The sequence below is a fragment of the Channa argus genome, unplaced genomic scaffold (assembly GCF_033026475.1).
Source record: "Channa argus isolate prfri unplaced genomic scaffold, Channa argus male v1.0 Contig013, whole genome shotgun sequence".
Taxonomy (NCBI): domain Eukaryota; kingdom Metazoa; phylum Chordata; class Actinopteri; order Anabantiformes; family Channidae; genus Channa; species Channa argus.
The window spans coordinates 186,463-213,958 of NW_027125232.1; the positions used below are offsets into that span (position 1 = coordinate 186,463).

The 27,496-nt window shown below is 40.8% G+C and overlaps 8 non-coding genes across 8 annotated transcripts; all 8 read left to right on the plus strand.

Moving 5' to 3' along the window:
- Positions 1–6,399: 6,399 nt before the first annotated feature.
- Positions 6,400–6,472, plus strand: trnar-ccu (transfer RNA arginine (anticodon CCU)). The gene has a single exon. It is a non-coding gene; the product is annotated as a tRNA-Arg (tRNA).
- A 1,131-nt stretch (positions 6,473–7,603) lies between these two features.
- trnar-ccu (transfer RNA arginine (anticodon CCU)) lies at positions 7,604–7,676 on the plus strand. The gene has a single exon. It is a non-coding gene; the product is annotated as a tRNA-Arg (tRNA).
- Positions 7,677–9,211: 1,535 nt separating this feature from the next.
- Positions 9,212–9,283, plus strand: trnal-caa (transfer RNA leucine (anticodon CAA)). Its single transcript has one exon. It is a non-coding gene; the product is annotated as a tRNA-Leu (tRNA).
- A 1,162-nt stretch (positions 9,284–10,445) lies between these two features.
- trnal-caa (transfer RNA leucine (anticodon CAA)) lies at positions 10,446–10,517 on the plus strand. The gene has a single exon. It is a non-coding gene; the product is annotated as a tRNA-Leu (tRNA).
- A 4,291-nt stretch (positions 10,518–14,808) lies between these two features.
- trnar-ccu (transfer RNA arginine (anticodon CCU)) lies at positions 14,809–14,881 on the plus strand. Its single transcript has one exon. It is a non-coding gene; the product is annotated as a tRNA-Arg (tRNA).
- A 2,310-nt stretch (positions 14,882–17,191) lies between these two features.
- On the plus strand, positions 17,192–17,264 carry trnar-ccu (transfer RNA arginine (anticodon CCU)). Its single transcript has one exon. It is a non-coding gene; the product is annotated as a tRNA-Arg (tRNA).
- A 2,325-nt stretch (positions 17,265–19,589) lies between these two features.
- On the plus strand, positions 19,590–19,662 carry trnar-ccu (transfer RNA arginine (anticodon CCU)). Its single transcript has one exon. It is a non-coding gene; the product is annotated as a tRNA-Arg (tRNA).
- A 529-nt stretch (positions 19,663–20,191) lies between these two features.
- Positions 20,192–20,264, plus strand: trnar-ccu (transfer RNA arginine (anticodon CCU)). Its single transcript has one exon. It is a non-coding gene; the product is annotated as a tRNA-Arg (tRNA).
- The last annotated feature ends 7,232 nt before the right edge of the window (positions 20,265–27,496 follow it).

The following is a 27,496-nucleotide window of genomic DNA, read 5'->3' on the forward strand; positions in this document are numbered from 1 at the left end:
GATAACTCCTAGGTTCCTCACCGTAGTACTAGAGGCCAAAGTTATGTCATCTAGAGTAACTATATTGTTAGACAGCATATTTCTCATGTTTTTAGGCCCAAAGAGGATGATTTCAGTTTTGTCTGAATTTAGAAGTAGGAAATTGTAGGACATCCAGTTCTTTATGTCTTTTAGACATGCTTCAAATTTGACTAATTGGTTAGTATCTTCTGGTTTCACAGATAAATAGAGCTGGGTATCATCTGCATATCAGTGGAAGTTTATGGAATGTTTCCTAATGATTTTGCCTAAAGGTGACATGTAGAGATTAAAAAGTATTGGTCCTAACACAGAGCCCTGTGGAACTCCATAGCTGACTTTGGTGCATAAAGAAGAGTCATCATTAACATGAACAAGTTGGAATCTGTCTGACAGATAAGATTTAAACCAATGTAATGTGGTTCCTTTAATCCCAAATCCATGTTCTAGTCTCTGTAATAAAATGTTGTGGTCAATGGTGTCAAATGCGGCACTAAGGTCTAGTAAGACGAGTACAGACACAAGTCCATTATCTGAAGCCAGGAGAAGATCATTGGAGACTTTTACCAGTGCTGTTTCTGTACTGTGATGAGCTCTAAATCCTGACTGAAAGTCTTCATACAAATTATTCCTGTAAAGGTGATCACATAATTGTTTTGCAACTACTTTTTCAAGGATTTTAGAAATAAACGGGAGATTTGATATTGGTCTATAGTTGGCTAAATCCCCTGGATCAAGACAAGGTTTTTTAAGTAATGGTTTGATTACAGCAACTTTATAGGCCTTTGGTACATAGCCAGTTTCTAAAGATAGGTTAATCAAATCTAATATGAAAGTGTCTATTAAAGGTAGAACATCTTTAAGCAATTTGGTTGGAACAGGGTCTAAAAGACATGTTGTTAGTTTTGAGGAGGCGGTAGTTGAACTTAGCTCAGTGAGATCTATGGGTGAAAAGCAGTCTAAGATGGATTGGGGCCTTATTGAGGATTCTATAGCTGTTGTACATGAAGATCTAGCCGTAATATTTGTAGGGAGGATCTGGTGAATCTTTTCCCTAATGGCTACAATTTTACTAGTAAAGAAAGTCATAAAGTCATTGCTGCTCAAAGTTAAGGGAATACTAGGCTCAACAGAACTATGGCTCTTAGTCAGCCTGGCTACAGTGCTGAACAGAAACCGGGGGTTGTTCTTGTTTTCCTCTATTAATGCGGAATAATATGCTGTTCTGGCATCACGGAGAGCTTTTTTGTATGTTTTTAAACTGTTTTTCCAGGCTAACCGGGATTCTTCTAAATTAGTGGAACGCCACTTCCTCTCTAGCTTTCGTGTTGCCTGCTTTAAGCTGTGCATTTGTGAATTGTACCATGGAGGTCGGCTCCTCTGATTCACTGCCTTCTATTTCAAAGGGGCAACTGTATCTAGTATCCTACGCAGTGAGGCGGCAGAATCGTCAACTAAATAATCAATTTGCACAGGAGTAAGATGGCTACTCACCATAGTATTGACACATGGTGGTGAAAAAGATGAAGAAATAATTTCTTTAAATGTATTCACAGCATTTTCAGATAAACATCTGCTGTAGTGGAATTTTTTCCTAACTGCTGTATAGTCCGTTATTGTAAATTCAAATGTTATTAGAAAATGGTCAGACAGAAGAGAATTATGAGGAAATACTATTAAATTATCAGTTTCAATGCCATATGTAAGGACAAGGTCTAACGTGTGACTAAAACAATGAGTGGGTTTATTTACATTTTGGGAAAAACCAATTGAATCTAATAATGAATTAAACGCAGTGCTCAGACAGTTACTGTCAGCATCTACATGAATGTTAAAGTCACCCACTATAATGACTTTATCTGTACTAAGCACTAAATCAGATAGAAAATCAGAAAATTCAATCAAAAACTCTGAATAAGGGACTGGAGGACGGTACACGATAACAAATAATAGTGGTTTTTGAGTTTTCCAGTTTGGGTGTGAAAGGCTAAGAGTAAGACTCTCAAATGAGGTATAACTATGTTTAGGTCTAGGAATTATTGATAAGCTAGAGTGAAATATTGCTGCTACTCCTCCACCTCGGCCTGTGCATCTAGGAACATGATAATTAATATGACTTTGGGGGGTTGACTCATTTAAACTGACATATTCTTCCTGCTGCAACCACGTTTCAGTGAGACAAAATAAACCAATTTGATGATCATTTATCAAGTCATTTACTAACAAAGATTTAGAAGAGAGAGATCTGATGTTTAATAATCCACATTTAAAAGTTTTGGGTTTTGGTTCAGTATGAGCAGTTGTATTACCCAAAGGGTTCGAGTCCAATCTGGTGTGGTTCAAAGCAGAGTGGCGCAGCGGAAGCGTGCTGGGCCCATAACCCAGAGGTCGATGGATCGAAACCATCCTCTGCTAACTGTGTTTTGTAAGCTGACTTAGGGCCTTTACAACCTTTTAGTAAAGTGAACCAGATACAGAAAGTACATATTCACCTACTGTACAATTCCAGATGCATATGAGCTTGGGAATGCAATTTTTGTATATTTCACATTCTTTTCTCTGCTCTTTCAAATGCTTTCCTCCATCTTACTATACTAACTGCTTTTATTGTCATTATTGTGTTACCCAAAGGGTTCGAGTCCCATCTGGGGTGGTTGACAGCAGAGTGGCTCAGCGGAAGCGTGCTGGGCCCATAACCCAAAGGTCGATGGTTCGAAACTATCCTCTGCTAACTGTGTTTTGTAAGCTGACTTAGGGCCTTTACAACCTTTTAGTAAAGTGAACCAGATACAGAAAGTACATATTCACCTACTGTAATATTCCAGATGCATATCAGCTTGGGAATGCAATTTTTGTATATTTCACATTCTTTTCTCTGCTCTTTCAAATGCTTTCCTCCATCTTACTATACTAACTGCTTTTATTGTCATTATTGTGTTACCCAAAGGGTTCGAGTCCAATCTGGGGTACAATGCCAGTTTCATATCAGCATGGCATTCTAGTTTCTACGTGTTTCACATCTTTTTCTTTGCACTTTTAAAAATTTCCCTTCTACTCACTATATCTACTGCATTTGGGGCCATTATTGTGTTACCCAAAGCCAACATGGCATGGCTCACATTATGCTCTGTATAGGAAGCAACTGTTTGGTGGAAGAACTGATGAGTAAAGGTGTTTGAGATGCCCCAGTGGCCTATTGGATAAGGCACTGGCCTCCTAAGCCAGGGATTGTGGGTTCAAGTCCTATCTGGGGTGGTTGACAGCAGAGTGGTACAGCGGAAGCGTGCTGGACCCATAACCCAGAGGTCGATGGATCGAAACCATCCTCTGCTAACTGTGTTTTGTAAGCTGACTTAGGGCCTTTACAACCTTTTAGTAAACTGAACCAGATACAGAAAGTAAATATTCACCTCCTGTACAATTCCAGATGCATATCAGCTTGGGAATGCAATTTTTGTATATTTCAAATTCCTTTCTCTGCTCTTTTAAATGGTTCCCTCCATCTTACTATACTAACTGCTTTTATTGTCATTATTGTGTTACCCAAAGGGTTCGAGTCCAATCTGGGGTACAATGCCAGTTTCATATCAGCATTGGAAACTAGTTTCTATGTGTTTCACATCTTTTTCTTTGCACTTTTAAAAATTTCCCTTCTACTCACTATATCTACTGCATTTGGGGCCATTATTGTGTTACCCAAAGGGTTCGAGTCCAATCTGGTGTACAATGCCAGTTTCATCTCAGCATGGCAATCTAGTTTCTACGTATTTCAAATGCTTTCCTCCATCTTACTATACTAACTGCTTTTATTGTCATTATTGTGTTACCCAAAGGGTTCGAGTCCAATCTGGGGTACAATGCCAGTTTCATATCAGCATGGCAATCTAGTTTCTACGTGTTTCACATCTTTTTCTTTGCACTTTTAAAAATATCCCTTCCACTGTTATGCTGATGATACCCAGCTATATTTATATATGGAACCAGATGAAAATAATCAGTTAATAAAGCTTCAAGCATGCCTACAAGACATAAAGGCCTGGATGTCCCACAATTTTTTGCCCCATGTGAAATATGCCCCAGTGGCCTAATGGATAATGCACTGGCCTCCTAAGCCAGGGATTGTGGGTTCGAGTCCCATCTGGGGTGGTTGACAGCAGAGTGGCGCAGCAAAAGCGTGCTGGGCCCATAACCCAGAGGTCAATAGATTGAAACCATCCTTTGCTAACTGTGTTTTGTAAGCTGACTTAGGGCCTTTACAACCTTTAAGTAAAGTGATCCAGATACAGAAAGTACATATTCACCTACTGTAATATTCCAGATGCATATCAGCTTGGGAATGCAATTTTTGTATATTTCACATTCTTTTCTCTGCTCTTTCAAATGCTTTCCTCCATCTTACTATACTAACTGCTTTTATTGTCATTATTGTGTTACCCAAAGGGTTCGAGTCCAATCTGGCGTGGTTGAAAGCAGAGTGGCGCAGCGGAAGCGTGCTGGGCCCATAACCCAGAGGTCAATAGATTGAAACCATCCTTTGCTAACTGTGTTTTGTAAGCTGACTTAGGGCCTTTACAACCTTTAAGTAAAGTGATCCAGATACAGAAAGTACATATTCACCTACTGTAATATTCCAGATGCATATCAGCTTGGGAATGCAATTTTTGTATATTTCACATTCTTTTCTCTGCTCTTTCAAATGCTTTCCTCCATCTTACTATACTAACTGCTTTTATTGTCATTATTGTGTTACCCAAAGGGTTCGAGTCCAATCTGGGGTACAATGCCAGTTTCATATCAGCATGGCAATCTAGTTTCTACGTGTTTCACATCTTTTTCTTTGCACTTTTAAAAATATCCCTTCCACTGTTATGCTGATGATACCCAGCTATATTTATATATGGAACCAGATGAAAATAATCAGTTAATAAAGCTTCAAGCATGCCTACAAGACATAAAGGCCTGGATGTCCCACAATTTTTTACTTTTAAACTCAGACAAAACTGAATTCATAGTATTTGGGCCCAAAAATCTCAGAGATATGATGTCCAACCATATTGTTACACTAGATGGCATAAGCCTGGCCTCCAGTACTACTGCAAGGAACCTTGGAGTTATGTTTGATCAGGATCTGTCCTTTAACTCACATATAAAACAAATCTCTAGAACAGCCTTCTTCCACCTACGGAACATTGCCAAAATTAGGAGCATCCTGTCTCAAAGTGATGCCGAAAAACTGGTCCATGCATTTGTTACCTCTAGGTTTGACTACTGTAATTCCCTACTTTCAGGATGCCCCAGTAACTCCCTAAAGAGCCTGCAATTAATCCAAAATGCTGCAGCAAGAGTGCTGACTGGAACTAGCAAGAGAGATCATATTTCACCTTCACTAGCTTCTCTCCATTGGCTTCCAATTAAATGTAGAATAGAATTTGAAACCCTGCTTCTTACATATAAAGCTCTGAATGGTCAGGCTCCATCATATTTAGAAGACCTCATAGCACCATATCATCCCAGTAGACCACTTTGCTCTCAGAATGCAGGCCTACTTGTGGTTCCCAGAATTTCCAAAAGTAGAATGGGAGGTAGAGCCTTTAGCTATCAAGCTCCTCTCTTGTGAAACCAGCTCCCAGTTCAGATTCGGGAAGCAGACAGCCTCTCTACTTTTAAGTCTAGGCTTAAAACCTTCCTTTTTAATAAAGCATATAGTTATTTATAGTTATGCTGCCATAGGCTTAGACTGCTGGGGGACCCACCCCCCAATGCACTGAGCTCCTTTCCTCCTCTTGACCATCTCTCCTCTCCTCTCATCCCGCAATTGTCACCACTGCATGTCATTAACTCTGTGTGTTCTCTCCCGTAGTTGTCTTTGTCATCCTCTGTCCCCTTCTCTCTGTCCCTTTCTGCAGGTGTCCCCCGGCTTTGAAGCTGTGTGTCTTCCAGCGTGAAGCTACTGGTCCTACCAATCTGCCCAATGTTTTGTTGTTGCTTTTTGTTGCTCTGTTCTTTTCCCTCTCCCCTTTCCACTCACCCCAACCGGTCGAGGCAAATGGCCGTCCACCCTGAGCCTGGTTCTGCTGGAGGTTTCTTCCGTTAAAGGGAGTTTTTCCTCTCCACTGTTGCCTATGGCTTGCTCCAGGGGGAATTGTTGGGTTCTCTTTATATATCTTTATAATCTTTACTTTATTCTGTAAAGTGCCCTGAGATGACTTTGTTGTGAATTGGCACTATATAAATAAAGTTGAATTGAATTGAACTCACTATATCTACTGCATATGGGGCCATTATTGTGTTACCCAAAGCCAACATGGCATGTCTCACATTATGCTCTGTATAGGAAGCAACTGTTTGGTGGAAGAACTGATGAGTAAAGGTGATTGAGATGCCCCAGTGGCCTAATGGATAAGGCACTGGCCTCCTAAGCCAGGGATTGTGGGTTCAAGTCCCATCTGGGGTGGTTGACAGCAGAGTGGCGCAGCGGAAGCGTGCTGGGCCCATAACCCAGAGGTCGATGGATCGGAACCATCCTCTGCTAACTGTGTTTTGTAAGCTGACTTAGGGCCTTTACAACCTCTTAGTAAAGTGAACCAGATACAGAAAGTACATATTCACCTACTATACAATTCCAGATGCATATCAGCTTGGGAATGCAATTATTGTATATTTCACATTCTTTTCTCTGCTCTTTCAAATGCTTTCCTCCATCTTACTATACTAACTGCTTTTATTGTCATTATTGTGCTACCCAAAGGGTTCGAGTCCAATCTGGGGTACAATGCCAGTTTCATATCAGCATGGCAATCTAGTTTCTACGTGTTTCACATCTTTTTCTTTGCACTTTTAAAAATTTCCCTTCTACTCACTATATCTACTGCATTTGGGGCCATTATTGTGTTACCCAAAGCCAACATGGCATGTCTCACATTATGCTCTGTCTAGGAAGCAACTGTTTGGTGGAAGAACTGATGAGTAAAGGTGTTTGAGAGGCCCCAGTGACCTAACGGATAAGGCACTGGCCTCCTAAGCCAGGGATTGTCGGTTCAAGTCCCATCTGGGGTGGTTGACAGCAGAGTGGCGCAGCGGAAGCGTGCTGGGCCCATAACCCAGAGGTCGATGGATCGAAACCATCCTCTGCTAACTGTGTTTTGTAAGCTGACTTAGGGCCTTTACAACCTCTTAGTAAAGTGAACCAGATACAGAAAGTACATATTCACCTACTATACAATTCCAGATGCATATCAGCTTGGGAATGCAATTATTGTATATTTCACATTCTTTTCTCTGCTCTTTCAAATGCTTTCCTCCATCTTACTATACTAACTGCTTTTATTGTCATTATTGTGTTACCCAAAGGGTTCGAGTCCAATCTGGGGTACAATGCCAGTTTCATATCAGCATGGCAATCTAGTTTCTACGTGTTTCACATCTTTTTCTTTGCACTTTTAAAAATTTCCCTTCTACTCACTATATCTACTGCATTTGGGGCCATTATTGTGTTACCCAAAGCCAACATGGCATGTCTCACATTATGCTCTGTCTAGGAAGCATCTGTTTGGTGGAAGAACTGATGAGTAAAGGTGTTTGAGAGGCCCCAGTGGCCTAATGGATAAGGCACTGGCCTCCTAAGCCAGGGATTGTGGGTTCAAGTCCCATCTGGGGTGGTTGACAGCAGAGTGGCGCAGCGGAAGCGTGCTGGGCCCATAACCCAGAGGTCGATGGATCGAAACCATCCTCTGCTAACTGTGTTTTGTAAGCTGACTTAGGGCCTTTGCAACTTTTTAGTAAAGTGAACCAGATACAGAATGTACATATTCACCTACTGTACAATTCCAGATGCATATCAGCTTGGGAATGCAATTTTTGTATATTTCACATTCTTTTCTCTGCTCTTTCAAATGCTTTCCTCAATCTTACTATACTAACTGCTTTTATTGTCATTATTGTGTTACCCAAAGGGTTCGAGTCCAATCTGGTTTGGTTGAAAGCAGATTGGCGCAGCAGAAGTGTGCTGGGCCCATAACCCAGAGGTCGATGGATTGAATCCATCCTCTGCTAACTGTGTTTTGTAAAGTGATTTAGAGCCTTTACAATGTCTTAGTAAAATGAACCAGATAAGGACAGTACATATTCATCTACTGTACAATTCCAGATGCATATCAGCTTGGGAATGCAATTTTTGTATATTTCAAATTCCTTTCTCTGCTCTTTCAAATGCTTTCGTCCATCTTACTATACTAACTGCTTTTATTGTCATTATTGTGTTACCCAAAGGGTTCGAGTCCAATCTGGTGTACAATGCCAGTTTCATCTCAGCATGGCAATCTATTTTCTACGTATTTCACATCTTTCCCCTTCTACTCACTATATCTACTGCATTTGGGGCCATTACTGTGTTACCCAAAGCCAACATGGCATGTCTCACATTATGCTCTATATAGGAAGCAACTGTTAGTTGGAAGAACTGAGGAGTAAAGGTGTTTGTGATTCCCCAGTGGCCTAATGGATAATGCACTGGCCTCCTAAGCCAGGGATTGTGGGTTCGAGTCCCATCTGGGGTGGTTGACAGCAGAGTGGCGCAGCAGAAGCGTGCTGGGCCCATAACCCAGAGGTCAATAGATTGAAACCATCCTTTGCTAACTGTGTTTTGTAAGCTGACTTAGGGCCCTTACAACCTTTAAGTAAAGTGATCCAGATACAGAAAGTACATATTCACCTACTGTAATATTCCAGATGCATATCAGCTTGGGAATGCAATTTTTGTATATTTCACATTCTTTTCTCTGCTCTTTCAAATGCTTTCCTCCATCTTACTATACTAACTGCTTTTATTGTCATTATTGTGTTACCCAAAGGGTTCGAGTCCAATCTGGCGTGGTTGAAAGCAGAGTGGCGCAGCGGAAGCGTGCTGGGCCCATAACCCAGAGGTCGATGGATCGAAACCATCCTCTGCTAACTGTGTTTTGTAAGCTGACTTAGGGCCTTTACAACCTTTTAGTAAAGTGAACCAGATACAGAAAATACATATTCGCCTACTGTACAATTCCAGATGCATATCAGCTTGGGAATGCAATTTTTGTATATTTCACATTCTTTTCTCTGCTCTTTCAAATGCTTTCCTCCATCTTACTATACTAACTGCTTTTATTGTCATTATTGTGTTACCCAAAGGGTTCGACTCCAATCTGGTGTGGTTGAAAGCAGAGTGGCGCAGCGGAAGCGTGCTGGGCCCAAAACCCAGAGGTCGATGGATCGAAACCATCCTCTGCTAACTGTGTTTTGTAAGCTGACTTAGGGCCTTTACAACCTCTTAGTAAAGTGAACCAGATACAGAAAGTACATATTCACCTACTGTACAATTCCAGATGCATATCCGCTTGGGAATGCAATTATTGTATATTTCACATTCTTTTCTCTGCTCTTTCAAATGCTTTCCTCCATCTTACTATACTAACTGCTTTTATTGTCATTATTGTGCTACCCAAAGGGTTCGAGTCCAATCTGGGGTACAATGCCAGTTTCATATCAGCATGGCAATGTAGTTTCTACGTGTTTCACATCTTTTTCTTTGCACTTTTAAAAATTTCCCTTCTACTCACTATATCTACTGCATTTGGGGCCATTATTGTGTTACCCAAAGCCAACATGGCATGGCTCACATTATGCTCTGTATAGGAAGCAACTGTTTGGTGGAAGAACTGAGGAGTAAAGGTGTTTGTGATTCCCCAGTGGCCTAATGGATAATGCACTGGCCTCCTAAGCCAGGGATTGTGGGTTCGAGTCCCATCTGGGGTGGTTGACAGCAGAGTGGCGCAGCAGAAGCGTGCTGGGCCCATAACCCAGAGGTCAATAGATTGAAACCATCCTTTGCTAACTGTGTTTTGTAAGCTGACTTAGGGCCCTTACAACCTTTAAGTAAAGTGATCCAGATACAGAAAGTACATATTCACCTACTGTAATATTCCAGATGCATATCAGCTTGGGAATGCAATTTTTGTATATTTCACATTCTTTTCTCTGCTCTTTCAAATGCTTTCCTCCATCTTACTATACTAACTGCTTTTATTGTCATTATTGTGTTACCCAAAGGGTTCGAGTCCAATCTGGCGTGGTTGAAAGCAGAGTGGCGCAGCGGAAGCGTGCTGGGCCCATAACCCAGAGGTCGATGGATCGAAACCATCCTCTGCTAACTGTGTTTTGTAAGCTGACTTAGGGCCTTTACAACCTTTTAGTAAAGTGAACCAGATACAGAAAATACATATTCGCCTACTGTACAATTCCAGATGCATATCAGCTTGGGAATGCAATTTTTGTATATTTCACATTCTTTTCTCTGCTCTTTCAAATGCTTTCCTCCATCTTACTATACTAACTGCTTTTATTGTCATTATTGTGTTACCCAAAGGGTTCGACTCCAATCTGGTGTGGTTGAAAGCAGAGTGGCGCAGCGGAAGCGTGCTGGGCCCAAAACCCAGAGGTCGATGGATCGAAACCATCCTCTGCTAACTGTGTTTTGTAAGCTGACTTAGGGCCTTTACAACCTCTTAGTAAAGTGAACCAGATACAGAAAGTACATATTCACCTACTGTACAATTCCAGATGCATATCCGCTTGGGAATGCAATTATTGTATATTTCACATTCTTTTCTCTGCTCTTTCAAATGCTTTCCTCCATCTTACTATACTAACTGCTTTTATTGTCATTATTGTGCTACCCAAAGGGTTCGAGTCCAATCTGGGGTACAATGCCAGTTTCATATCAGCATGGCAATGTAGTTTCTACGTGTTTCACATCTTTTTCTTTGCACTTTTAAAAATTTCCCTTCTACTCACTATATCTACTGCATTTGGGGCCATTATTGTGTTACCCAAAGCCAACATGGCATGTCTCACATTATGCTCTGTCTAGGAAGCAACTGTTTGGTGGAAGAACTGATGAGTAAAGGTGTTTGAGATGCCCCAGTGGCCTAATGGATAAGGCACTGGCGTTGAGTGAGGATTTTTAACTATAAGCTTTATCAAAAAGGAAAGTTTTAAGCCTAGTCTTAAAAGTAGAGAGGGTGTCTGCTCCCCGAATTTGGATTGGAAGCTGGTTCCACAGGAGAGGAGCTTGATAGCTAAAGGCTCTGCCTCCCATTCTACTTTTGCAAACTCTGGGAACCACAAGTAGGCCAGTATTTTGGGATCGAAGTGGTCTAATTGGGCGATACAGGACTATGAGATCTTTTAAATATGATGGAGCTTGACCATTAAGAGCTTTGTATGTAAGGAGGAGGGTTTTGAACTCTATTCTAGATTTTATGGGAAGCCAATGAAGAGAAGCTAGTGAAGGTGAAATATGATCTCTCTTTCCTAATCCAGTCAGCACTCTTGCTGCAGCATTTTGGATTAATTGAAGGCTTTTTAGAGAGTTATTAGGACACCCCAGAAGTAGGGAATTACAGTAGTCCAACCTAGAAGTAACAAATGCATGGACCAGTTTTTCGGCATCACTTTGAGACAGGATGCTTCTAATTTTAGCAATGTTCCGTAGGTGGAAGAAGGCTGTTCTAGACATTTGTCTTTTATGTGACGTAAACGCCAAATCTTGGTCAAAGATAACTCCAAGGTTCCTCACCGTAGTACTAGAGGCCAAAGTTATGTCATCTAGAGTAACTATATTGTTAGACAGCATATTTCTCATGTTTTTAGGCCCAAAGAGGATGATTTCAGTTTTGTCTGAATTTAGAAGTAGGAAATTGTAGGACATCCAGTTCTTTATGTCTTTTAGACATGCTTCAAATTTGACTAATTGGTTAGTATCTTCTGGTTTCACAGATAAATAGAGCTGGGTATCATCTGCATATCAGTGGAAGTTTATGGAATGTTTCCTAATGATTTTGCCTAAAGGTGACATGTAGAGATTAAAAAGTATTGGTCCTAACACAGAGCCCTGTGGAACTCCATAGCTGACTTTGGTGCATAAAGAAGAGTCATCATTAACATGAACAAGTTGGAATCTGTCTGACAGATAAGATTTAAACCAATGTAATGTGGTTCCTTTAATCCCAAATCCATGTTCTAGTCTCTGTAATAAAATGTTGTGGTCAATGGTGTCAAATGCGGCACTAAGGTCTAGTAAGACGAGTACAGACACAAGTCCATTATCTGAAGCCAGGAGAAGATCATTGGAGACTTTTACCAGTGCTGTTTCTGTACTGTGATGAGCTCTAAATCCTGACTGAAAGTCTTCATACAAATTATTCCTGTAAAGGTGATCACATAATTGTTTTGCAACTACTTTTTCAAGGATTTTAGAAATAAACGGGAGATTTGATATTGGTCTATAGTTGGCTAAATCCCCTGGATCAAGACAAGGTTTTTTAAGTAATGGTTTGATTACAGCAACTTTATAGGCCTTTGGTACATAGCCAGTTTCTAAAGATAGGTTAATCAAATCTAATATGAAAGTGTCTATTAAAGGTAGAACATCTTTAAGCAATTTGGTTGGAACAGGGTCTAAAAGACATGTTGTTAGTTTTGAGGAGGCGGTAGTTGAACTTAGCTCAGTGAGATCTATGGGTGAAAAGCAGTCTAAGATGGATTGGGGCCTTATTGAGGATTCTATAGCTGTTGTACATGAAGATCTAGCCGTAATATTTGTAGGGAGGATCTGGTGAATCTTTTCCCTAATGGCTACAATTTTACTAGTAAAGAAAGTCATAAAGTCATTGCTGCTCAAAGTTAAGGGAATACTAGGCTCAACAGAACTATGGCTCTTAGTCAGCCTGGCTACAGTGCTGAACAGAAACCGGGGGTTGTTCTTGTTTTCCTCTATTAATGCGGAATAATATGCTGTTCTGGCATCACGGAGAGCTTTTTTGTATGTTTTTAAACTGTTTTTCCAGGCTAACCGGGATTCTTCTAAATTAGTGGAACGCCACTTCCTCTCTAACTTTCGTGTTGCCTGCTTTAAGCTGTGCATTTGTGAATTGTACCATGGAGGTCGGCTCCTCTGATTCACTGCCTTCTATTTCAAAGGGGCAACTGTATCTAGTATCCTACGCAGTGAGGCGGCAGAATCGTCAACTAAATAATCAATTTGCACAGGAGTAAGATGGCTACTCACCATAGTATTGACACATGGTGGTGAAAAAGATGAAGAAATAATTTCTTTAAATGTATTCACAGCATTTTCAGATAAACATCTGCTGTAGTGGAATTTTTTCCTAACTGCTGTATAGTCCGTTATTGTAAATTCAAATGTTATTAGAAAATGGTCAGACAGAAGAGAATTATGAGGAAATACTATTAAATTATCAGTTTCAATGCCATATGTAAGGACAAGGTCTAACGTGTGACTAAAACAATGAGTGGGTTTATTTACATTTTGGGAAAAACCAATTGAATCTAATAATGAATTAAACGCAGTGCTCAGACAGTTACTGTCAGCATCTACATGAATGTTAAAGTCACCCACTATAATGACTTTATCTGTACTAAGCACTAAATCAGATAGAAAATCAGAAAATTCAATCAAAAACTCTGAATAAGGGACTGGAGGACGGTACACGATAACAAATAATAGTGGTTTTTGAGTTTTCCAGTTTGGGTGTGAAAGGCTAAGAGTAAGACTCTCAAATGAGGTATAACTATGTTTAGGTCTAGGAATTATTGATAAGCTAGAGTGAAATATTGCTGCTACTCCTCCACCTCGGCCTGTGCATCTAGGAACATGATAATTAATATGACTTTGGGGGGTTGACTCATTTAAACTGACATATTCTTCCTGCTGCAACCACGTTTCAGTGAGACAAAATGAACCAATTTGATGATCATTTATCAAGTCATTTACTAACAAAGATTTAGAAGAGAGAGATCTGATGTTTAATAATCCACATTTAAAAGTTTTGGGTTTTGGTTCAGTATGAGCAGTTGTATTACCCAAAGGGTTCGAGTCCAATCTGGTGTGGTTCAAAGCAGAGTGGCGCAGCGGAAGCGTGCTGGGCCCATAACCCAGAAGTCGATGGATCGAAACCATCCTCTGCTAACTGTGTTTTGTAAGCTGACTTAGGGCCTTTACAACCTTTTAGTAAAGTGAACCAGATACAGAAAGTACATATTCACCTACTGTACAATTCCAGATGCATATGAGCTTGGGAATGCAATTTTTGTATATTTCACATTCTTTTCTCTGCTCTTTCAAATGCTTTCCTCCATCTTACTATACTAACTGCTTTTATTGTCATTATTGTGTTACCCAAAGGGTTCGAGTCCCATCTGGGGTGGTTGACAGCAGAGTGGCTCAGCGGAAGCGTGCTGGGCCCATAACCCAAAGGTCGATGGTTCGAAACTATCCTCTGCTAACTGTGTTTTGTAAGCTGACTTAGGGCCTTTACAACCTTTTAGTAAAGTGAACCAGATACAGAAAGTACATATTCACCTACTGTACAATTCCAGATGCATATCAGCTTGGGAATGCAATTTTTGTATATTTCAAATTCCTTTCTCTGCTCTTTTAAATGGTTTCCTCCATCTTACTATACTAACTGCTTTTATTGTCATTATTGTGTTACCCAAAGGGTTCGAGTCCAATCTGGGGTACAATGCCAGTTTTATATCAGCATTGGAAACTAGTTTCTATGTGTTTCACATCTTTTTCTTTGCACTTTTAAAAATTTCCCTTCTACTCACTATATCTACTGCATTTGGGGCCATTATTGTGTTACCCAAAGCCAACATGGCATGTCTCACATTATGCTCTGTATAGGAAGCAACTGTTTGGTGGAAGAACTGATGAGTAAAGGTGTTTGAGATGCCCCAGTGGCCTAATGGATAAGGCACTGGCCTCCTAAGCCAATGATTGTGGGTTCAAATCCCATCTGGGGTGGTTGACAGCAGAGTGGTGCAGTGGAAGCGTGCTGGGCCCATAACCCAAAGGTCAATGGCTCGAAACCATCCTCTGCTCACTGTGTTTTGTAAGCTGACTTAGGGCCTTTACAACCTTTTAGTAAAGTGAACCAGATACAGAAAGTACATATTCACCTACTATACAAATCCAGATGCATATCAGCTTGGGAATGCAATTTTTGTATATTTCACATTCTTTTCTCTGCTCTTTCAAATGCTTTCCTCCATCTTACTATACTAACTGCTTTTATTGTCATTATTGTGTTACCCAAAGGGTTCGAGTCCCATCTGGCGTGGTTGAAAGCAGAGTGGTTGAAAGCAGAGTGGTTGAAAGCAGAGTGGTTGAAAGCAGAGTGGTTGAAAGCAGAGTGGTTGAAAGCAGAGTGGCGCAGCGGAAGCGTGCTGGGCCCATAACCCAGAGGTCGATGAATCGAAACCATCCTCTGCTAACTGTGTTTTGTAAGGTGATTTAGGGCCTTTACAATGTCTTAGTAAAATGAACCAGATACAGACAGTACATATTCATCTACTATACAATTCCAGATGCATATGAGCTTGGGAATGCAATTTTTGTATATTTCACAGTCTTTTCTCTGCTCTTTCAAACGCTTTCCTCCATCTTACTATACTAACTGCTTTTATTGTCATTATTGTGTTACCCAAAGGGTTCGAGTCCAATCTGGGGTACAATGCCAGTTTCATATCAGCATGGCAATCTAGTTTCTACGTGTTTCACATCTTTTTCTTTGCACTTTTAAAAATATCCCTTCCACTGTTATGCTGATGATACCCAGCTATATTTATATATGGAACCAGATGAAAATAATCAGTTAATAAAGCTTCAAGCATGCCTACAAGACATAAAGGCCTGGATGTCCCACAATTTTTTACTTTTAAACTCAGACAAAACTGAATTCATAGTAATTGGGCCCAAAAATCTCAGAGATATGATGTCCAACCATATTGTTACACTAGATGGCATAAGCCTGGCCTCCAGTACTACTGCAAGGAACCTTGGAGTTATGTTTGATCAGGATCTGTCCTTTAACTCACATATAAAACAAATCTCTAGAACAGCCTTCTTCCACCTACGGAACATTGCCAAAATTAGGAGCATCCTGTCTCAAAGTGATGCCGAAAAACTGGTCCATGCATTTGTTACCTCTAGGTTTGACTACTGTAATTCCCTACTTTCAGGATGCCCCAGTAACTCCCTAAAGAGCCTGCAATTAATCCAAAATGCTGCAGCAAGAGTGCTGACTGGAACTAGCAAGAGAGATCATATTTCACCTTCACTAGCTTCTCTCCATTGGCTTCCAATTAAATGTAGAATAGAATTTGAAACCCTGCTTCTTACATATAAAGCTCTGAATGGTCAGGCTCCATCATATTTAGAAGACCTCATAGCACCATATCATCCCAGTAGACCACTTTGCTCTCAGAATGCAGGCCTACTTGTGGTTCCCAGAATTTCCAAAAGTAGAATGGGAGGTAGAGCCTTTAGCTATCAAGCTCCTCTCTTGTGAAACCAGCTCCCAGTTCAGATTCGGGAAGCAGACAGCCTCTCTACTTTTAAGTCTAGGCTTAAAACCTTCCTTTTTAATAAAGCATATAGTTATTTATAGTTATGCTGCCATAGGCTTAGACTGCTGGGGGACCCACCCCCCAATGCACTGAGCTCCTTTCCTCCTCTTGACCATCTCTCCTCTCCTCTCATCCCGCAATTGTCACCACTGTATGTCATTAACTCTGTGTGTTCTCTCCCGTAGTTGTCTTTGTCATCCTCTGTCCCCTTCTCTCTGTCCCTTTCTGCAGGTGTCCCCCGGCTTTGAAGCTGTGTGTCTTCCAGCGTGAAGCTACTGGTCCTACCAATCTGCCCAATGTTTTGTTGTTGCTTTTTGTTGCTCTGTTCTTTTCCCTCTCCCCTTTCCACTCACCCCAACCGGTCGAGGCAAATGGCCGTCCACCCTGAGCCTGGTTCTGCTGGAGGTTTCTTCCGTTAAAGGGAGTTTTTCCTCTCCACTGTTGCCTATGGCTTGCTCCAGGGGGAATTGTTGGGTTCTCTTTATATATCTTTATAATCTTGACTTTATTCTGTAAAGTGCCCTGAGATGACTTTGTTGTGAATTGGCACTATATAAATAAAGTTGAATTGAATTGAACTCACTATATCTACTGCATATGGGGCCATTATTGTGTTACCCAAAGCCAACATGGCATGTCTCACATTATGCTCTGTATAGGAAGCAACTGTTTGGTGGAAGAACTGATGAGTAAAGGTGATTGAGATGCCCCAGTGGCCTAATGGATAAGGCACTGGCCTCCTAAGCCAGGGATTGTGGGTTTAAGTCCCATCTGGGGTGGTTGACAGCAGAGTGGCGCAGCGGAAGCGTGCTGGGCCCATAACCCAGAGGTCGATGGATCGGAACCATCCTCTGCTAACTGTGTTTTGTAAGCTGACTTAGGGCCTTTACAACCTCTTAGTAAAGTGAACCAGATACAGAAAGTACATATTCACCTACTATACAAATCCAGATGCATATCAGCTTGGGAATGCAATTTTTGTATATTTCACATTCTTTTCTCTGCTCTTTCAAATGCTTTCCTCCATCTTACTATACTAACTGCTTTTATTGTCATTATTGTGTTACCCAAAGGGTTCGAGTCCCATCATGCGTGGTTGAAAGCAGAGTGGTTGAAAGCAGAGTGGTTGAAAGCAGAGTGGTTGAAAGCAGAGTGGTTGAAAGCAGAGTGGTTGAAAGCAGAGTGGTTGAAAGCAGAGTGGCGCAGCGGAAGCGTGCTGGGCCCATAACCCAGAGGTCGATGAATCGAAACCATCCTCTGCTAACTGTGTTTTGTAAGGTGATTTAGGGCCTTTACAATGTCTTAGTAAAATGAACCAGATACAGACAGTACATATTCATCTACTATACAATTCCAGATGCATATGAGCTTGGGAATGCAATTTTTGTATATTTCACAGTCTTTTCTCTGCTCTTTCAAACGCTTTCCTCCATCTTACTATACTAACTGCTTTTATTGTCATTATTGTGTTACCCAAAGGGTTCGAGTCCAATCTGGGGTACAATGCCAGTTTCATATCAGCATGGCAATCTAGTTTCTACGTGTTTCACATCTTTTTCTTTGCACTTTTAAAAATATCCCTTCCACTGTTATGCTGATGATACCCAGCTATATTTATATATGGAACCAGATGAAAATAATCAGTTAATAAAGCTTCAAGCATGCCTACAAGACATAAAGGCCTGGATGTCCCACAATTTTTTACTTTTAAACTCAGACAAAACTGAATTCATAGTATTTGGGCCCAAAAATCTCAGAGATATGATGTCCAACCATATTGTTACACTAGATGGCATAAGCCTGGCCTCCAGTACTACTGCAAGGAACCTTGGAGTTATGTTTGATCAGGATCTGTCCTTTAACTCACATATAAAACAAATCTCTAGAACAGCCTTCTTCCACCTACGGAACATTGCCAAAATTAGGAGCATCCTGTCTCAAAGTGATGCCGAAAAACTGGTCCATGCATTTGTTACCTCTAGGTTTGACTACTGTAATTCCCTACTTTCAGGATGCCCCAGTAACTCCCTAAAGAGCCTGCAATTAATCCAAAATGCTGCAGCAAGAGTGCTGACTGGAACTAGCAAGAGAGATCATATTTCACCTTCACTAGCTTCTCTCCATTGGCTTCCAATTAAATGTAGAATAGAATTTGAAACCCTGCTTCTTACATATAAAGCTCTGAATGGTCAGGCTCCATCATATTTAGAAGACCTCATAGCACCATATCATCCCAGTAGACCACTTTGCTCTCAGAATGCAGGCCTACTTGTGGTTCCCAGAATTTCCAAAAGTAGAATGGGAGGTAGAGCCTTTAGCTATCAAGCTCCTCTCTTGTGAAACCAGCTCCCAGTTCAGATTCGGGAAGCAGACAGCCTCTCTACTTTTAAGTCTAGGCTTAAAACCTTCCTTTTTAATAAAGCATATAGTTATTTATAGTTATGCTGCCATAGGCTTAGACTGCTGGGGGACCCACCCCCCAATGCACTGAGCTCCTTTCCTCCTCTTGACCATCTCTCCTCTCCTCTCATCCCGCAATTGTCACCACTGTATGTCATTAACTCTGTGTGTTCTCTCCCGTAGTTGTCTTTGTCATCCTCTGTCCCCTTCTCTCTGTCCCTTTCTGCAGGTGTCCCCCGGCTTTGAAGCTGTGTGTCTTCCAGCGTGAAGCTACTGGTCCTACCAATCTGCCCAATGTTTTGTTGTTGCTTTTTGTTGCTCTGTTCTTTTCCCTCTCCCCTTTCCACTCACCCCAACCGGTCGAGGCAAATGGCCGTCCACCCTGAGCCTGGTTCTGCTGGAGGTTTCTTCCGTTAAAGGGAGTTTTTCCTCTCCACTGTTGCCTATGGCTTGCTCCAGGGGGAATTGTTGGGTTCTCTTTATATATCTTTATAATCTTGACTTTATTCTGTAAAGTGCCCTGAGATGACTTTGTTGTGAATTGGCACTATATAAATAAAGTTGAATTGAATTGAACTCACTATATCTACTGCATATGGGGCCATTATTGTGTTACCCAAAGCCAACATGGCATGTCTCACATTATGCTCTGTATAGGAAGCAACTGTTTGGTGGAAGAACTGATGAGTAAAGGTGATTGAGATGCCCCAGTGGCCTAATGGATAAGGCACTGGCCTCCTAAGCCAGGGATTGTGGGTTCAAGTCCCATCTGGGGTGGTTGACAGCAGAGTGGCGCAGCGGAAGCGTGCTGGGCCCATAACCCAGAGGTCGATGGATCGAAACCATCCTCTGCTAACTGTGTTTTGTAAGCTGACTTAGGGCCTTTACAACCTCTTAGTAAAGTGAACCAGATACAGAAAGTACATATTCACCTACTATACAATTCCAGATGCATATCAGCTTGGGAATGCAATTATTGTATATTTCACATTCTTTTCTCTGCTCTTTCAAATGCTTTCCTCCATCTTACTATACTAACTGCTTTTATTGTCATTATTGTGCTACCCAAAGGGTTCGAGTCCAATCTGGGGTACAATGCCAGTTTCATATCAGCATGGCAATCTAGTTTCTACGTGTTTCACATCTTTTTCTTTGCACTTTTAAAAATTTCCCTTCTACTCACTATATCTACTGCATTTGGGGCCATTATTGTGTTACCCAAAGCCAACATGGCATGTCTCACATTATGCTCTGTCTAGGAAGCAACTGTTTGGTGGAAGAACTGATGAGTAAAGGTGTTTGAGAGGCCCCAGTGGCCTAATGGATAAGGCACTGGCCTCCTAAGCCAGGGATTGTGGGTTCAAGTCCCATCTGGGGTGGTTGACAGCAGAGTGGCGCAGCGGAAGCGTGCTGGGCCCATAACCCAGAGGTCGATGGATCGAAACCATCCTCTGCTAACTGTGTTTTGTAAGCTGACTTAGGGCCTTTGCAACTTTTTAGTAAAGTGAACCAGATACAGAATGTACATATTCACCTACTGTACAATTCCAGATGCATATCAGCTTGGGAATGCAATTTTTGTATATTTCACATTCTTTTCTCTGCTCTTTCAAATGCTTTCCTCAATCTTACTATACTAACTGCTTTTATTGTCATTATTGTGTTACCCAAAGGGTTCGAGTCCAATCTGGTTTGGTTGAAAGCAGAGTGGCGCAGCAGAAGTGTGCTGGGCCCATAACCCAGAGGTCGATGGATCGAATCCATCCTCTGCTAACTGTGTTTTGTAAGCTGACTTAGGGCCTTTACAACCTCTTAGTAAAGTGAACCAGATACAGAAAGTACATATTCACCTACTGTACAATTCCAGATGCATATCCGCTTGGGAATGCAATTATTGTATATTTCACATTCTTTTCTCTGCTCTTTCAAATGCTTTCCTCCATCTTACTATACTAACTGCTTTTATTGTCATTATTGTGCTTCCCAAAGGGTTCGAGTCCAATCTGGGGTACAATGCCAGTTTCATATCAGCATGGCAATCTAGTTTCTACGTGTTTCACATCTTTTTCTTTGCACTTTTAAAAATTTCCCTTCTACTCACTATATCTACTGCATTTGGGGCCATTATTGTGTTACCCAAAGCCAACATGGCATGTCTCACATTATGCTCTGTCTAGGAAGCAACTGTTTGGTGGAAGAACTGATGAGTAAAGGTGTTTGAGATGCCCCAGTGGCCTAATGGATAAGGCACTGGCGTTGAGTGAGGATTTTTAACTATAAGCTTCATCAAAAAGGAAAGTTTTAAGCCTAGTCTTAAAAGTAGAGAGGGTGTCTGCTCCCCGAATTTGGATTGGAAGCTGGTTCCACAGGAGAGGAGCTTGATAGCTAAAGGCTCTGCCTCCCATTCTACTTTTGCAAACTCTGGGAACCACAAGTAGGCCAGTATTTTGGGATCGAAGTGGTCTAATTGGGCGATACAGGACTATGAGATCTATTAAATATGATGGAGCTTGACCATTAAGAGCTTTGTATGTAAGGAGGAGGGTTTTGAACTCTATTCTAGATTTTATGGGAAGCCAATGAAGAGAAGCTAGTGAAGGTGAAATATGATCTCTCTTTCCTAATCCAGTCAGCACTCTTGCTGCAGCATTTTGGATTAATTGAAGGCTTTTTAGAGAGTTATTAGGACACCCCAGAAGTAGGGAATTACAGTAGTCCAACCTAGAAGTAACAAATGCATGGACAAGTTTTTCGGCATCACTTTGAGACAGGATGCTTCTAATTTTAGCAATGTTCCGTAGGTGGAAGAAGGCTGTTCTAGACATTTGTCTTTTATGTGACGTAAACGCCAAATCTTGGTCAACGATAACTCCAAGGTTCCTCACCGTAGTACTAGAGGCCAAAGTTATGTCATCTAGAGTAACTATATTGTTAGACAGCATATTTCTCATGTTTTTAGGCCCAAAGAGGATGATTTCAGTTTTGTCTGAATTTAGAAGTAGGAAATTGTAGGACATCCAGTTCTTTATGTCTTTTAGACATGCTTCAAATTTGACTAATTGGTTAGTATCTTCTGGTTTCACAGATAAATAGAGCTGGGTATCATCTGCATATCAGTGGAAGTTTATGGAATGTTTCCTAATGATTTTGCCTAAAGGTGACATGTAGAGATTAAAAAGTATTGGTCCTAACACAGAGCCCTGTGGAACTCCATAGCTGACTTTGGTGCATAAAGAAGAGTCATCATTAACATGAACAAGTTGGAATCTGTCTGACAGATAAGATTTAAACCAATGTAATGTGGTTCCTTTAATCCCAAATCCATGTTCTAGTCTCTGTAATAAAATGTTGTGGTCAATGGTGTCAAATGCGGCACTAAGGTCTAGTAAGACGAGTACAGACACAAGTCCATTATCTGAAGCCAGGAGAAGATCATTGGAGACTTTTACCAGTGCTGTTTCTGTACTGTGATGAGCTCTAAATCCTGACTGAAAGTCTTCATACAAATTATTCCTGTAAAGGTGATCACATAATTGTTTTGCAACTACTTTTTCAAGGATTTTAGAAATAAACGGGAGATTTGATATTGGTCTATAGTTGGCTAAATCCCCTGGATCAAGACAAGGTTTTTTAAGTAATGGTTTGATTACAGCAACTTTATAGGCCTTTGGTACATAGCCAGTTTCTAAAGATAGGTTAATCAAATCTAATATGAAAGTGTCTATTAAAGGTAGAACATCTTTAAGCAATTTGGTTGGAACAGGGTCTAAAAGACATGTTGTTAGTTTTGAGGAGGCGGTAGTTGAACTTAGCTCAGTGAGATCTATGGGTGAAAAGCAGTCTAAGATGGATTGGGGCCTTATTGAGGATTCTATAGCTGTTGTACATGAAGATCTAGCCGTAATATTTGTAGGGAGGATCTGGTGAATCTTTTCCCTAATGGCTACAATTTTACTAGTAAAGAAAGTCATAAAGTCATTGCTGCTCAAAGTTAAGGGAATACTAGGCTCAACAGAACTATGGCTCTTAGTCAGCCTGGCTACAGTGCTGAACAGAAACCGGGGGTTGTTCTTGTTTTCCTCTATTAATGCGGAATAATATGCTGTTCTGGCATCACGGAGAGCTTTTTTGTATGTTTTTAAACTGTTTTTCCAGGCTAACCGGGATTTTTCTAAATTAGTGGAACGCCACTTCCTCTCTAGCTTTCGTGTTGCCTGCTTTAAGCTGTGCATTTGTGAATTGTACCATGGAGGTCGGCTCCTCTGATTCACTGCCTTCTATTTCAAAGGGGCAACTGTATCTAGTATCCTACGCAGTGAGGCGGCAGAATCGTCAACTAAATAATCAATTTGCACAGGAGTAAGATGGCTACTCACCATAGTATTGACACATGGTGGTGAAAAAGATGAAGAAATAATTTCTTTAAATGTATTCACAGCATTTTCAGATAAACATCTGCTGTAGTGGAATTTTTTCCTAACTGCTGTATAGTCCGTTATTGTAAATTCAAATGTTATTAGAAAATGGTCAGACAGAAGAGAATTATGAGGAAATACTATTAAATTATCAGTTTCAATGCCATATGTAAGGACAAGGTCTAACGTGTGACTAAAACAATGAGTGGGTTTATTTACATTTTGGGAAAAACCAATTGAATCTAATAATGAATTAAACGCAGTGCTCAGACAGTTACTGTCAGCATCTACATGAATGTTAAAGTCACCCACTATAATGACTTTATCTGTACTAAGCACTAAATCAGATAGAAAATCAGAAAATTCAATCAAAAACTCTGAATAAGGGACTGGAGGACGGTACACGATAACAAATAATAGTGGTTTTTGAGTTTTCCAGTTTGGGTGTGAAAGGCTAAGAGTAAGACTCTCAAATGAGGTATAACTATGTTTAGGTCTAGGAATTATTGATAAGCTAGAGTGAAATATTGCTGCTACTCCTCCACCTCGGCCTGTGCATCTAGGAACATGATAATTAATATGACTTTGGGGGGTTGACTCATTTAAACTGACATATTCTTCCTGCTGCAACCACGTTTCAGTGAGACAAAATAAACCAATTTGATGATCATTTATCAAGTCATTTACTAACAAAGATTTAGAAGAGAGAGATCTGATGTTTAATAATCCACATTTAAAAGTTTTGGGTTTTGGTTCAGTATGAGCAGTTGTATTACCCAAAGGGTTCGAGTCCCATCTGGTGTGGTTCAAAGCAGAGTGGCGCAGCGGAAGCGTGCTGGGCCCATAACCCAGAGGTCGATGGATCGAAACCATCCTCTGCTAACTGTGTTTTGTAAGCTGACTTAGGGCCTTTACAACCTTTTAGTAAAGTGAACCAGATACAGAAAGTACATATTCACCTACTGTACAATTCCAGATGCATATGAGCTTGGGAATGCAATTTTTGTATATTTCACATTCTTTTCTCTGCTCTTTCAAATGCTTTCCTCCATCTTACTATACTAACTGCTTTTATTGTCATTATTGTGTTACCCAAAGGGTTCGAGTCCCATCTGGGGTGGTTGACAGCAGAGTGGCTCAGCGGAAGCGTGCTGGGCCCATAACCCAAAGGTCGATGGTTCGAAACTATCCTCTGCTAACTGTGTTTTGTAAGCTGACTTAGGGCCTTTACAACCTTTTAGTAAAGTGAACCAGATACAGAAAGTACATATTCACCTACTGTAATATTCCAGATGCATATCAGCTTGGGAATGCAATTTTTGTATATTTCACATTCTTTTCTCTGCTCTTTCAAATGCTTTCCTCCATCTTACTATACTAACTGCTTTTATTGTCATTATTGTGTTACCCAAAGGGTTCGAGTCCAATCTGGGGTACAATGCCAGTTTCATATCAGCATGGCATTCTAGTTTCTACGTGTTTCACATCTTTTTCTTTGCACTTTTAAAAATTTCCCTTCTACTCACTATATCTACTGCATTTGGGGCCATTATTGTGTTACCCAAAGCCAACATGGCATGGCTCACATTATGCTCTGTATAGGAAGCAACTGTTTGGTGGAAGAACTGATGAGTAAAGGTGTTTGAGATGCCCCAGTGGCCTATTGGATAAGGCACTGGCCTCCTAAGCCAGGGATTGTGGGTTCAAGTCCTATCTGGGGTGGTTGACAGCAGAGTGGTACAGCGGAAGCGTGCTGGACCCATAACCCAGAGGTCGATGGATCGAAACCATCCTCTGCTAACTGTGTTTTGTAAGCTGACTTAGGGCCTTTACAACCTTTTAGTAAACTGAACCAGATACAGAAAGTAAATATTCACCTCCTGTACAATTCCAGATGCATATCAGCTTGGGAATGCAATTTTTGTATATTTCAAATTCCTTTCTCTGCTCTTTTAAATGGTTTCCTCCATCTTACTATACTAACTGCTTTTATTGTCATTATTGTGTTACCCAAAGGGTTCGAGTCCAATCTGGGGTACAATGCCAGTTTCATATCAGCATTGGAAACTAGTTTCTATGTGTTTCACATCTTTTTCTTTGCACTTTTAAAAATTTCCCTTCTACTCACTATATCTACTGCATTTGGGGCCATTATTGTGTTACCCAAAGGGTTCGAGTCCAATCTGGTGTACAATGCCAGTTTCATCTCAGCATGGCAATCTAGTTTCTACGTATTTCACATCTTTTCCCTTCTACTCACTATATCTACTGCATTTGGGGCCATTACTGTGTTACCCAAAGCCAACATGGCATGTCTCACATTATGCTCTGTATAGGAAGCAACTGTTAGTTGGAAGAACTGAGGAGTAAAGGTGTTTGTGATGCCCCAGTGGCCTAATGGATAATGCACTGGCCTCCTAAGCCAGGGATTGTGGGTTCGAGTCCCATCTGGGGTGGTTGACAGCAGAGTGGCGCAGCAAAAGCGTGCTGGGCCCATAACCCAGAGGTCAATAGATTGAAACCATCCTTTGCTAACTGTGTTTTGTAAGCTGACTTAGGGCCTTTACAACCTTTAAGTAAAGTGATCCAGATACAGAAAGTACATATTCACCTACTGTAATATTCCAGATGCATATCAGCTTGGGAATGCAATTTTTGTATATTTCACATTCTTTTCTCTGCTCTTTCAAATGCTTTCCTCCATCTTACTATACTAACTGCTTTTATTGTCATTATTGTGTTACCCAAAGGGTTCGAGTCCAATCTGGCGTGGTTGAAAGCAGAGTGGCGCAGCGGAAGCGTGCTGGGCCCAAAACCCAGAGGTCAACAGATTGAAACCATCCTTTGCTAACTGTGTTTTGTAAGCTGACTTAGGGCCTTTACAACCTTTAAGTAAAGTGATCCAGATACAGAAAGTACATATTCACCTACTGTAATATTCCAGATGCATATCAGCTTGGGAATGCAATTTTTGTATATTTCACAGTCTTTTCTCTGCTCTTTCAAACGCTTTCCTCCATCTTACTATACTAACTGCTTTTATTGTCATTATTGTGTTACCCAAAGGGTTCGAGTCCAATCTGGGGTACAATGCCAGTTTCATATCAGCATGGCAATCTAGTTTCTACGTGTTTCACATCTTTTTCTTTGCACTTTTAAAAATATCCCTTCCACTGTTATGCTGATGATACCCAGCTATATTTATATATGGAACCAGATGAAAATAATCAGTTAATAAAGCTTCAAGCATGCCTACAAGACATAAAGGCCTGGATGTCCCACAATTTTTTACTTTTAAACTCAGACAAAACTGAATTCATAGTATTTGGGCCCAAAAATCTCAGAGATATGATGTCCAACCATATTGTTACACTAGATGGCATAAGCCTGGCCTCCAGTACTACTGCAAGGAACCTTGGAGTTATGTTTGATCAGGATCTGTCCTTTAACTCACATATAAAACAAATCTCTAGAACAGCCTTCTTCCACCTACGGAACATTGCCAAAATTAGGAGCATCCTGTCTCAAAGTGATGCCGAAAAACTGGTCCATGCATTTGTTACCTCTAGGTTTGACTACTGTAATTCCCTACTTTCAGGATGCCCCAGTAACTCCCTAAAGAGCCTGCAATTAATCCAAAATGCTGCAGCAAGAGTGCTGACTGGAACTAGCAAGAGAGATCATATTTCACCTTCACTAGCTTCTCTCCATTGGCTTCCAATTAAATGTAGAATAGAATTTGAAACCCTGCTTCTTACATATAAAGCTCTGAATGGTCAGGCTCCATCATATTTAGAAGACCTCATAGCACCATATCATCCCAGTAGACCACTTTGCTCTCAGAATGCAGGCCTACTTGTGGTTCCCAGAATTTCCAAAAGTAGAATGGGAGGTAGAGCCTTTAGCTATCAAGCTCCTCTCTTGTGAAACCAGCTCCCAGTTCAGATTCGGGAAGCAGACAGCCTCTCTACTTTTAAGTCTAGGCTTAAAACCTTCCTTTTTAATAAAGCATATAGTTATTTATAGTTATGCTGCCATAGGCTTAGACTGCTGGGGGACCCACCCCCCAATGCACTGAGCTCCTTTCCTCCTCTTGACCATCTCTCCTCTCCTCTCATCCCGCAATTGTCACCACTGTATGTCATTAACTCTGTGTGTTCTCTCCCGTAGTTGTCTTTGTCATCCTCTGTCCCCTT